The 13,859-nt window shown below is 40.9% G+C and overlaps 1 long non-coding RNA gene across 1 annotated transcript in view; it reads left to right on the top strand.

Annotated features, from left to right (window-relative positions):
- The first annotated feature begins 2,143 nt into the window (after positions 1-2,143).
- LOC148898744 (uncharacterized) overlaps positions 2,144-13,859 on the top strand; it is a 28,376-nt gene continuing 16,660 nt past the window's right edge. Inside the window, exons 1-2 of the long non-coding RNA XR_016114836.1 lie at positions 2,144-2,280; positions 3,078-3,167. This is a non-coding gene — a long non-coding RNA (uncharacterized LOC148898744). The remainder of the gene's footprint in view (positions 2,281-3,077; positions 3,168-13,859) is intronic.

The following is a 13,859-nucleotide window of genomic DNA, read 5'->3' as shown; positions in this document are numbered from 1 at the left end:
TTTTTAAGTTTGACCAATTAAAGCTTGTAGACATGTAGTTTGAAAAAAAGGGATATGTTGCCCCCTCATGGAAAAGAAAAAAACATTCCCAGAGGCCATGGTCAGCACTTTATCAGCACCCAAGCATGAAAAAAACAACACCCGAACAAAATCTGGAATGGCGCTCAGCGTCATATTTTCAATTCATGAATGGCGTTGAATGAGTTTAGCGAAAAGCTTTTCAATTTTTTTAAACCAGAAAATCTGCAAGGGGGGGGGGTCTCTTTACGAAATGCTTTTAGAATGCTTTCGAGGCTATTTGTGAGATATTAGTTGAATCTTTTATTTGCCATTTTGTCACAGTTGCACTCTTAATTAGCTTTTTTTTTAAATAATTGCTGAGTCGTATCTTTTGGGAGAGCTGATTAGTCCTGTCATCAAGCCTATTAAAATAAAAAAAAAAATACCCCAAGTGACCCGTTTACTTGGCAAAAAAAAAAAAAAAAAACTACTGACGTTGCTCAACTCAAGCAGATGCAGTCCCACAGCGTGACACCATTGCTGTTTAGCGTCGTTACTTTTGCTTTACTCTCGATACTGGGGTTGTTTAAAAAAAAGGGACACAGCATCTTCTCTGTGATAGTTCTTTTAAACCGCGCCTCCAGGGTTTCAAAACTACAATGCAAAAAAAAAAAAAAAAAAAAAGCTGTCCACCCACATCCGTGCAACTTTCACAAGGCTACGGGGTGAAAGCAGACAACCCGAGTCGGAGGTTAGTAAACAGCAAGTTCCAAATGAGTTTGTTTCCAAATAAATGTAGCGATGTGGCATTTTGGTGCCCTGAGCGGAAAAAAAACGTGTCACCCCAAATGGGACGGATACACTTGAAACGCCGCAATCCTCACAGCGGTGAGCCCCCGAATCTGCGCAATCAAATGTCAAGGTGCTTTTATTTTGTTTTCGGTGTGTTGATGAGTCACTTAACTAGTGTTTAGCGCGTTTGGGATATGTGAAACGCATCCCAAAATGACTGTAAAATTATTCACGTCAGACCCTGGTTTACCGTATTTTCCGAGTGTATAAGATGCACAAAAAAAATCAAAAGATGACCCTGAGCCTTATACGTAGGTGCACCTTATATGTGAAGTCATATTAAGCCACAACATGTTTCGCAACTACTCAAAGCAGCCACCGACTCCATTTCGCCCTGTAGAAAAAGTAGTGCGTAATCTTAGCCTCTACTGTAGCGCCTTGTAATGTGGTGTGCCTTATATTTGGAAATTTATAAATTTTATATATTTATATACAGTAATACCTCGGCTTACAAACGCCTTGGCTAACAAACTTTTCGGCTTACGAACGTTAAATTCCCGAAAATTTAATCTTGGCATCCAAACTATTTTTCGGGATACACACGGAGCGCTACAATGAGTGATGTGTCGTTCGCGAACGACCCCGTTCTCCTAACGAGGAAATGGCAGCCGACTCTTTTTTGTCCTCTATTCCCCGCCCACAGTGTTCGTTAAAGCCGCACTTGATTGGTCAAGAACACAGCAGTGAGGGGGGGTTACAGAAACGGAGAGCTGCAAATAACAGACAGAGAGAGAGAGAAGGAGAGAGAGAGAGAGAGTGAGGGGAAATGGATAGAAAACACTGTGAAATTTGGACTAGTTTCAACTTTATTGATAGTTCAAAGGCAGAGTGTAGACTGCAAGGTTAAAATATCCTATCAATCAGGCTCCACAAATAACCTGCACTAGCCGTCTGTACACATGAGGCAAAAAGCTATCAACCCAGCTAAACAAAACACAATTGATGAGGAACTAGGTAAAATTATCGCAGAGAAAGCACGGCAACTTCACTCAGATATCATCAAGAGGCAACCTGGAAGTTCGTCATCCATTGATGATTTCAAGGCTAGCCACGGATGGTTCAAGAACTTTAAGCGTCATTAACTCTTTGAACTCTTTCAACAGTAGCCAAAATGGAACTGTATAGTGCCACTTAGCAGTTTTTTTGACGACGATACTAGTGCAGCGTGTTCTACCGGAAACAAATTCCTTGTGTGTTCTACATACTTGGCAATAAAGATGATTCTGATTCTGATTCTGATTCTGATACAGGGATTCATAGTGTCATTTGTCATGGTGAGGCAGCCAGTTCTGACGACAAAGCTGCCAAAGCTTACAAGGAATCATTTCTCAAGATGTTGGAAGAAGAAGGCTATGTTTGTCACCAAGTGTTTAATGCTGATGAAACCGGCCACTCCATTCCATCAAGCCATCAACGACCATCACAAAGGTAAATAAAACGACTTTATTATACAGTACAGTTTATTTATTTAATTATAATACCATATCACATTTATTATACATAAAGTAAGGTATGTTTTGTGGAGTTTTAAGGCTTCGAAAATAAGAAAGTAGAAAATTATGTGACCTGGGAACGGATTATTCTCATTTTAATGGTTTCCTATGGGAAATTAATGTTTGGGATACACACTTTTCGCCTTACACACTTACACTATCACTGTTATTTTTTTGGATAACTGTTTTCATTCATTGAAGGTGCACCTTACAGTCCGATGCGCCTTTTACAGTATATGGAAAAGGTTTGAAAATACATGATTCATTGGGGGTGCGCCTTATACTCCGGTGCGCCTTATACACCGGAAAATACGGTAATTTAAAACGTTTAATTCGATTGTCATATCGCTGCATTACAGCGTAAGTATCAGAATTGACTTTGAATTGCAAATCCAGCATAGCTGTGGGCCGTTTAAATATTCCCCGGGAATGTGGGTTTTCTCCGGGTATTCCGGTTTCCTCCTACATTCCATAAACACATCTGGCCGATTGATGGACACTCTAAATTGTCCTTTGGTGTGATTGTAAGTGCGGATTGTTGTTGGTCGGCGATTGTCTGGCAACCGGTTCAGGGTGTCCCCGGCCTACTGCCCCGAAGATACCCTGCAACCCTTTATGAGGATAAAACGACCAGAAAAATTGATTGGTTGATTCAAATGAGGGAGAAAAAAAAGACTTTCAGATTGACTCCTTGCCAACATGTTTGAAATATGCAACCTTATTTGTCAACAGGGCCCTCTCCACCCGCCTCCCTCCTTCCACTTTTAAAGCGATTTTGGGGAACCTTTGAAAAGCAGAAGCTTCTTCATCTCCACCAAAAAGGTAAAACCCACATAAAATCGCAAGCCTCCGTACACCTCATGACCAGCTCACAATCGGCCCGACATGGCGCTTTTCCTTCCGAGGTGAGCGACTCGCTTTGTAAAAATTGCCTTTTCTTTGTGGAGCTTATCAATCACTTCCAACCGACTCCTGTCGGCAACAATACGGGTGCGATTCTGCCTATTTGCCATGGAGACTGTGACAGAACAACGATGGGTAAGAGAGAGGAGGGTTGGATGTGGGCATGTTCTAGAAAGTTGATTTCCTTCACAAGGAAACTTTTTGGTGATTGCCGCTGAGGCAAACGCTTGCGTACCAGAGGACGTATGCGGTTTAGGAACGGCGCTCATGCGTTCAACCGAGACTCACGAATCACATCGAACAGTAGAAAAGCGTGCGATGCGATGACAACCTCGGCGCGCTCTCTCGTAGCAGGCCCGCTATCGATAATGGAGGCTCGCTGACAAGTTGCCACCTGAGCAAAGCAGGTGACAACTGAGATCAAAATAATCGCGATTGAACGCCAAACGCGCATTAACTGATTGTAGACTTATGGCTTTTTTTTTTGGCTTCATTTAAAAAAAATGTTCTAAAATAACATACAGTAAAGTCTCGTTATATCGATATTCAAGGGAGTCCGAAAAAATATCGATATAACCGGGACTATCGATATATCCGACCCTGTATGCATGTAATTTTCTCCGTGCGTGCATAGAAATAGTATCGATATAACCGGGACTATCGATATATCCGATATCGATATAACGAGACTTTACTGTATTTATTTATTTATGTATTTGTTTATTTATTTGTTTAATTATTCATTCATTTATAAATAGAAAGCTAGCTGGCTAGCTAATAGATAATAGCTAGCCCGCTGGCTGGCCAGATGGCGACAAGATAGCTAGCTAGCTAGCTAGCTAGCTTTCTATCTATTTGAGTTACTTCTAGGTTGAGTGGATTCTGGCGCATGTGGCTGCCGCTGCTCACCCACAGAAAATATTTACAAGTGTCCAGTTTTTTTTTTTTAAATTATTATTATTTTTTTAGCTCAACCAAAATAAGAACTACTTGAAAAAACAGTCGCTGCTGGAAAATCTTATCCCGTTTCTGCCCTGGATGAATATTGTCGTATATTAGCTCCCAAACTGCGCAAGTTTGGGAGTAATAATAAAGCTCGAAAATAAAAATGATCATCCATTGAACACTTTCTAAGGCACATGCGGGGGATGAAAAAAAAAACACATTTCACATGCAGAGGAGTGAAATCCGTTTGCAGCCATTTTTTTTTTTGTTTTGCTTTTATGACGAGTACCCGATCAGACCTCCATGGCTCAAAATGACCTTCCGCTTGTGACATTGGGAATTGTCGCTGTCACTGTTCTCGTCCTCCCCCTGCTCATGTGGAAACATTCCGTCTTTGTGCACGCTGGCTTGGCTCGGCTTGGCTGGGCTGGCAGCGCTCATCCATGTTCAGCATCCCTGAAGGAGAAGCAAGCTGGTCCCAAAGTCGCTGAGGCGGATTAGCCTGTCCCTCTCACTACCCCTCCCCCCCTCCTACCCTACTCCTCCATCTCCGCTCGCTCTTTAAAGCATATTGGAGGGCATGTGGAGCAACAACAAGCTTAAAAGTATTCCAGAAAGTTGACGCGTTTGTTGGAAGGAGACTGAGGGACGGCTTTTTTTTTGCCGGTGCTGTAAAACTAATCGATGAGAAGGTTTCTTCAGCCGTCATCTGTACAAAAGTGAAGGTTTCGGACGTTTCGCCTCCTATCCAAGAGGCTTCGTCAGCGAACTAAAGTCTGACTGGTCGTATCGGCCCTATTTATATATCCCTAATGTCCAGACATGGTGGCGCCGGTCACAGCTATGATAGGTCCCTACTCACAGGTTGGGGGGGCAGAGGACCCCTCCCTGTGGCCCCACTGATTGTTCCTACATTCCTGACTAACGACTGGACTATTACCCCCACTCCCACCGGTATCACCTCATCAGCATAACGACCCTCATACAATAGCCTGCCTAGGCAAAACAGGTTAGGCAACTTTCATAATGCTGATGAGGTATTGCTGCCTGTAAAACTAATGTAACCCCAGTAGCATTCTGAGTCAGTATCGCAAAAAAAAAAAAAAAAAAAATCCATTTGGGTGCGACGGGTCAATACAGAAAAAAAACAACAACAATACAGTGATGCCTTGGTTTATAAACTTAATTGGTCCCCAGACAGAGTGTGTAAGGCGAAAGGTGTGGATCCCAAAAATTAATTTCCCAGAGGAAACCATTAAAATGAGAATAATCCGTTCCCAGGTCACCATAAAACATAATTTTCCACTAAATAAGCCTTAAAACTACACAAAATAGACCTTATTTTATGTATAATAAATGTGTTACGGTATTATAAATAAAGAAATAAACTGTACTATATAATAAAGTCGTTTTATTTACCTTTGTGGTGGCCGTTTATGGCTTGATGGAATGGAGTGGCCGGTTTCATCAGCATTAAACACTTGATGAGAAACGTAGCCTTCTTCTTTCACCATCTTGGGGAATGATCCCTTGTAGGTGCTTTCTCTGCGATAATTTTATCTAGTTCCTCATCAATTGTGTTCTGTTTAGCTGGGTTTATAGCTGTTTGCATCAAGTGTACAGATGGCTTGTGCGGGTTATTTGTGGAGCCTGATTGATGGGAATTTTAACCTTACAGTCTACACTGTGCCTTTGAACTATCAAAATTGAAACGAGTCCCAATGTCACTGTTTTCTATCCATGTTGTCACTCTCTCTCTGTTATCTGCCTGTCTCTTTAATATTTGAACCAACTCCCCTCACTGCTGCGTTCTTGACCAATCAAGTGGCTTAACCAAAGACTGGCGAGTTAAGTTGACGTGCTTTCTCTGCAACAATACCCTCACTCACACTGTCCTGTGCTAGCTGATTTTCGTTAATGCACATCAACACAAGTTTTTCAACCTATTGCCCGAGACCGTTGCTTAGACAACACAGAAACACCCTTAGCCACACCTAGCAATGGTCGACTTACCGTACTGGGACGCTAATTCACACAAACGCACAGCTCATTCGATGATCTTCTGTTTAATTTTCTTTTGTGTCCTCTTCGGCTTAACACTAGCCTGTGGTGGGGTCTTTTTCATCCCATAATCGCAAAAGTACTCCACTCGATAGCAAACCACATCTGCACTCAAAGGGGGTGTTGTTCGACCGTGTGGTTTGGTGTTTATCCGCCGAAAAGTAGTCCGCCAGCCAGTTGTGTTGGTTTGGTTCGTCCGCCGAAAACTAGTTTGTATGCCAAGATTATATTCTCGCAAATTTAATGTTCGTAAGGCAAAACATTCGTGAGCTAAAGTGTTCGTAAGCTGAGGTATCATTGTATTATATTTTGAAAACTTTTCATTTTATTGAAGGTGCACCTTATAGTCCGGTGCGCCTTATACACCGAAAAATACGGTACATTTCTCGCAGTTCCTAAAATGGGATTTTCACCATTTCATTTGTTTAATGAGGCTAGCTACGATGTGTGTGTGTATCCATCCATTCATGCGGGCGGGTGCCTGCCATCTGTTTAGCTAAGATATGCCACCTTGTCCCCTTTCCTGTGCGTCAACGACTATCAGCTCCGCGCCCGGCCGCGGCTAATCGTCGGCTGATGCGGTCGAACGAAGCTATCTTAATCACCCCGATCTTAATTAGTGTGTCCTATCTAATTTCAAAAGTTATATCAAGGAAAAACGAACGCATTGGTTCGTTTTGATATTGTCAAATGATCAAAGAAATTAAAAAAAAAATAATATAAAAATTAAATAAATAAATAAACTATTCTACCGCTATTCAAAAAAAATCAGTGTTAATAAATATTTAATATTAACTCATTCACTGCCAGATGTGCAAAAATGTGTCCACTCCAGGGCCAGGGTGTTTGTCCTTTTCACTCAAGTTCCTGAACTCGGTCAATGCAGTTTTAGAAGCCTTAGCCTCTCTTCTTTCATCAGAAAAAAAGAGGTAGTTCCTAAATTACACGAGGGTCTGTAGTTATCTAAGCTTGAAATGTGGGTGACTGTACAAAGGTCAATGTCATGCTTTTCAATTCCTGAAAAAATTCGGGAATGGCAGTTAATAAATTAATATTATGATTTAAACTAGATTATTTAAACTAGATTATTTACATTATTTTTACATCTTACTTGATTATTAATTCAGTATGGTTACAGTTTAGATTTGTTTTCACGGGTAGTATTATATTCTGTATTATAAATAAAATATACTAAATTAGTATTAAACATAATAATTTCATCAGAAAAAAAATATAGTTAATTCCTAAATTATACGGGTCTGGAGTTATTTGAGATTGAAAGGAGGGCGGCTGTCCAAAATACAATGCAATTCATAGTATTGATTTATATAGCGCTTTAACAACAGCTGAAGCAAGGACAAAGCGCTAACATGGGGAAAAAAAGTAAATGACGCCCCCTTGTGGAAGGGGAAAAAACATTGCCAAAAGATCTGGCCAGTGCTTTATAATAATAATAATAATAATAATAATAATAATACATTTTATTTCAAGCGCCTTAGAAAGCTCTCAAGGACACTTTACAGTCACAGACAAGCATAGATACAATAATAAATACAATACAATTATAAATAGAAACAAGCGAAAGAGCTACACAGAAAATGCAATTTTAAATGGGTGGGTTTTGAGATGGGATTTGAAGGTGGGAAGAGAACCGATGTTACGAATGTTGGGAGGAAGTGAGTTCCAGAGTTTGGGGGCAGGGCAGCTGAAAGCTCTGTCCCCAATGTGCTGAGATGAGCAAGGGGGGCACACAGTGGTGGAGGGGATAGAAATTGGAAGAAGGTCAAATAGGTATTGGGGGCATTATTGGCACCCAAGCACGAAAAAATAAAACCTGAAATAAATCGGGAATGGCGTTCGACGTCATATTTTCAATTCCCGAATAAATTCGTGAATGAGTAAACTGTCGTAAACAAATAACAAATAACTCGTGTGCTGCGACGTGTATATTTTGCTATGCATTTGATACCAATATAGCGGCAGTATCACGGATATCGTTATTGGTATCGCCGATGACGCACAGGCTTTTCCCGCCCATTTTTTGAAAACAACAAAAGCGCTAAAAGACGGTTAGCACTCATTCATATTTGTCCTTCCGCAACGCAATGGAGGAATTGTTTTAATTTTGAATGTTATAATAACATGATGATTCTAAACTGAGGAAAAAAAATAAAAATACAGTGATACCTTGGATTACGAACTTAATTGGTTCCCAGACAGAGTGTGTGAGGCGGAAAGTGTGTATCCCAAAAAATTATTTCCCATAGGAAACCATTAAAATGAGAATAATCCGTTCCCAGGTCCCCATAAAACATAATTTTTCTACTTTCTTATTTTCGAAGCGTTTAAAACTACACAAAATATACCTTATTTTATGTATGATAAATGTGATATGTTATTATAATTAAATAAATAAACTGTGCTGTATAATAAAGTTGGCTGACATTTTCTTTTTGGAGAACGGCTTCACTCTCTCTCTGTCTGCAAACACCCCCCCCCCCCCACCGCCCTCACTGCTGCGTTCTTGACCAATCACGTGGCTTTAACCGAAGACTGGGGGCGGGGAATAGAGGACAAAAACAGTCGGCTGCCATTTTCTTGTTAGGAGAACGGGCTCGTTCGTGAACGCCACATCACTCATTGTGACATTTCCGTGTGTATCCCGAAAAATAGTTCGTATGCCAAGGTAAAATTTTCATACATTTAACGTTCGTAAACCGAAAAGTTCGTAAGCCAAGTGGTTCGTAAAACGAGGTATCACTGTATACATTTTTGTGCTTTCGAAGGGGAAACCGTCCTCTCCGCTCTCTTTCCCCTCGTCTCCCAGCGCCGCCAATGTCAATGTTCTGGATCAGCGAACGGGCCAGATGGCTTCAAAAACCCGGTCGATGCTCTCCCTTTGCTCTTTAAACCCCCCGCCCCCTTCCCACCTCCCGCTACCTTTCACAAACGTTCTCCATCGCCGTACTCTCGCTTTGGTGTCTCTCTCTCATGATGCTACAGCTAGCGAGACTATCCTCACGCTTTTGCCCAAGGCTCTGCTGTCAAGCCTTTGCCGAGCTCGACTTTTCCAGCTTGACGGCGACGCGTCTCCTACGCCGTCTCTCCCCGAGAAATGAAAGCCTTGATTTATTTCTCTATGGCCTCACTCCTATTCCACCTTACTCCTCTTCTTCCAAATATACCGTCGTGACATTGGCACCTCTCAAATGATCGTGGTTATGCTCATGTAGCCATCTTTGGGTGTGTTTATTGGAATTTAAATATTGATGAAGCCCCCGCTGTACAGAATAATAAACATACCTTGCATCAAATGAGTAAAGTAGCTAAGCACAGTGACAGTTAGCATTTATAGCAAAACTAGCTTAAAGCTAACAGGCTATCGAAATAAATATACAGTTAACACAAACGGACCTGCGACATTTGTGTCAAATGACACAAAATAAGCAGAGTGACAGTGAGCATTTTTTTTACAAAACTAGCTTAAAGGACAACCGACGTCCTCGGACAAGTTGTGTCCATAATTTGTAAAATGGCTTCAAATGACTTCTACTGAGCGTATTTGAATAAGATTCCACCGCATGTAGCTATATTTTACGTTTTAAGACTCGCTCTGAATATTCAGGAAGTCTTGTTTTTGAGTTGGTGATGAGGCCGTACGTGACGTCACGAAAGGACCGCCCCATGACCGTAAAAAAGACACATTGTAGCCGTCCTTCCATCACGTCAATGCATTTTGCTGTACTTTGGTCTGAAAACGTCGTGTTGCAACAAAAAGAGGCAGACGAGGGCGATAAAGCTCCATGTAAGGAATTAATCAGCCTGTGGAAACGGACTGATTAATTTGTTACACGGCTCTGTCGCTATTTTTTGCCTTTTTTTTCCACATTTCACATTTCCCACACCTGATGCCTCAAAATAACACGGAATAAATTATTTAATCGATTGCAAACATGTATGATTTCTTCTTCAGAACTATTTGAATCATATTCATAACTGGATGCGTAACAAGAAAGCATCCTCTCCGAATCTGAAGCCTGCTAGCTTGAAGCTACCAAGCTACCAAAACAAATTTACATTTTAATACAAATTGAGTGCCGACATTTGTGTCAAATGACACAAAATAGCCAGAATGACATTTCGCATTTAGAGCAAAACTAGCTTAAAACTTATAGAACAAACGTGTGATGTGTTTTTTTTTTATTATTTTCTTCCTCCTACTTCTTTATGTTTTTCTTTTTCCATCCAAGATGAAACCGGGTGAATCTTCTCCGTTCCCTTTGTCTGTCATTTCTTTTTATTTCTCGGACGGGTTGTAACTGCTAAGTGAAATTTGTGACTCGCTATGTCTGCATTTGCAATGACAATAAATAAATTACATTCTAAATTCAATTCCATTCGGAAAAAAAAAAACAACACACGCCAAGGGAGTATCAGCTATTTCCATATCATGGATTTCATTTATTGTGGGGGTGACGTTCCACATCACCCACGACGATAGAGTGGAGGGGGGGGATTACAAACTTCCATTGTGATGGGAAAACCCGGGATGACTTTAGTTCACGAACGGTGACTGAGAAATGAATTAAATTTGTGAAATGAGGTTCAACGGTGTTATCAGGTTCGACAGAACAACAACAACAATAACAACTGTTTCTGTTCGAGAGCTCACAATCCCCCCACCCCCTCAGCCCCGACCCTTCATTTTTTTTTATCTCGCAGCACTTGTGGAGCCCTGTCAAAATGTTTTATTAGACCTGCGCTATGTAAAGTCATAAAAAGCAATTGCATTACACATTACAAACAAGGATGATCAATAAATCATACCCGATCACGCGCCGCACTCTGCCGCACGGTGATTTTTCTTCACTCTGCCATGGATGTTTTATTTTTATTAATTTTATTAATTACATTAATTAATGAAATTTTATAAATTAGCTAGCTACCTAGCTGGCTATCTATTTGCTATCTATTAGCTATCTGGCTATATAGCTAGCTATTAATTAGCTATATGGCTATCTAATAATAATAATACATTACTAGTTAGTCTAGTTAGTTAGTTAGGTAACTGTCTAGCTTGCTATCTAGTAGCTATCTGTTAGCTAGCTAGCTAGCGTTCTATCTATTTGAGTTACTTCCGGGTTGAGGGAATGCAGGCACGTGTGGCTGCCACTGCTCACCGCAGAAAAACTGATCCTGTGACTGTAAAGTAACCTTGAGAGGCGCTTATAAATTAAACGTATTATTACGTTTATTATCTCCAAGGGGAGATTTATTAACCCGTGTAAGGCGCAAATAACGCCACATAAAGCATCAAATCAATACTCATCATTTAATGGAACACATATGTGAAAGGTGAAAATGTCACGTGTTCCTCCATTTGCCATGTAACGTTTAGATGATCCAATCAGGTGACTGCAGACGGCCTGTTCTGGTGAATTCAAACTATTCGATCAAGTGATTTCAGATGATCGCATCAGGTGAATTCAGATGATCTGATCAGGTGAATCCAGATGATCCGATTAGGTAAATTCAGATGATCCGCTTAGGTGAATTCAGATAATTTGATCAGGTGAATTCAGATGATCTGATCAGGTGAATCCAGATGATCCGATTAGGTAAATTCAGATGATCCGCTTAGGTGAATTCAGATAATTTGATCAGGTGAATTCAGATGATCTGATCAGGTGAATTCAGATGATCCGATGAAGCGAATTCAGATGATCCGATCAGGTGAATTCAGATGATCTGATCAGGCAAATTCAGATTATCCCATTAGGCGAATTCAGATGATCCGATTGGGTGAATTCAGATGAACTGATCGGGTGAATTCAGATGATACGATCGGGAGAATTCAGATGATCCGATTAGGTAACTTCAGACGATCCGATAAGGTGAATTCAGATGTTCGGATCAGGTGAATTCAGACAATCCGATGAGGTGAAATCAGACGATTTGATTAGGTGAATTCATATGATCCGATTAAGTGAATTCAGATTATCTGATCAGGTGAATTCATATGATCCAATCAGGTGAATTCAGACAATCCAATTAGGTGAATTTATATGATCCGATCAGGTGAATTTAGATGATCCGATCAGGTGAATTCAGATGATTTCATCAGGCGAATTCAGACGATCCGATTAGGTGAATTCACATGATCCGATCAGGTGATCCGATCGGGTGAATTCAAACGATCCCATCAGGTGAATTCAGACAAATGGATCAGGTGACTGCAGATGATCCGATGAGGTGAATTCAGACAAACTGATCAGAAAAGTTGTTGCTCCATGCTTTCCTGTCTTCCGCATGCTGCTTACATCAACATGTCATGGACCTTTTTTAACGGATGAAAGACAGGATGATTAATGGAGCCCAGATACCTCAATATCGTGAATAAATTTACATGAAGTAAAACAGCAATAAAATTAAACCTATTGCACCCTTTCAAAATCTAATTATACAGTTGTGAACAATAATGAAAAAATCAATTTAACCCAAATTTCCTTTTAATAATAATAATAATAATAATAATAATACATTTACTTTATGGCTCTCACATCCCCTTTGGCAAGTTTTTGGTTTTACCAAGTGCACGTGGGCGGCGAATAGCGATCACGTTGTGTTTTGAAAAGATGTGGGCGTACCAAATAGGGCCCGCCGCGGTGATTTTAGCTCTTACGGCGCGACAGCCTTTTCCCTTTTGGCATAAAAGGCATCGTTTCCTTTGAAATGTTTGATCCAGATCAATAACTTTTTTGGAGCTGAGCCGCCCGGCTGAGGACAGAATGGAATAGACGTGTTCATTTCACTCATCGAAAGAAGCGCATTTGCTTCGTCGAGGACCTCCAGCGCTAATTGCAACGTCACCATTAGGCACAAAGCGGGGCTTGGCTTCAGATGGAATTGGGTTTTAATTAGAGAGCCTTAATTGGTTGATTGCGCAGGGAGCTCGAAACTAAAGTGGTGACTAAATCCTGCTTGCGGGGCAGGTGGGGGGGGGGGGGGTCATGACGCAAAATGCTAAAATGACTGAGCAGCTTGGGAGGATTTTCCACACAAGTTATCCTCGTCGGGCGTCCTGCATTATTAATGACGTCGGGTTCTTTGCATTTCCTCTCGCCCCCCCCCCCCCCCACGCCCTTCCCGTCCTCTGTAAACATTAACGTTTTAAAAAGCAAACCGATGTAGGAAAATACAAATTACCAAAGCTGTGATATGTTAATTTTATTGACTGCCATTCACGAATTTATTCGGAAATTGAAAATCCGATGGAGAGCGCCATTTCAGAATTTGTTCGGGTTTTGTTTTTTTTTTTTTCTTGTTTATATGGGTGCTTATAAATCTTCTGTCCAGGGCCGCTGGCAATGTTTTGTTCGCCTTCACAAGGGGGCAGTATTTCCTTTTTTTCCATGTTAGCTTCAGCTGCGCTATATGTACAATATGTATTGCATTGTATTTTGTCCAGCTGCCCCCATTTTAAGCTCAGATAACTCCAGAACCATATAATTTAGGAATTAATCAGCCCGTTTCCACAGGCTGATTAATTCCTTACATGGAGCTTTGTCGCCCTCTTCTGCCTCTTTTTGGTGCGACAAGAAGTTT

This window comes from Hippocampus bargibanti, linkage group LG04 (assembly GCF_051943395.1).
Source record: "Hippocampus bargibanti isolate YZ-2025 linkage group LG04, ASM5194339v1, whole genome shotgun sequence".
NCBI lineage: Eukaryota > Metazoa > Chordata > Actinopteri > Syngnathiformes > Syngnathidae > Hippocampus > Hippocampus bargibanti.
The sequence above is the reverse complement of the archived record's forward strand: the minus strand, read 5'-3'. Positions and strand labels throughout refer to the sequence as shown.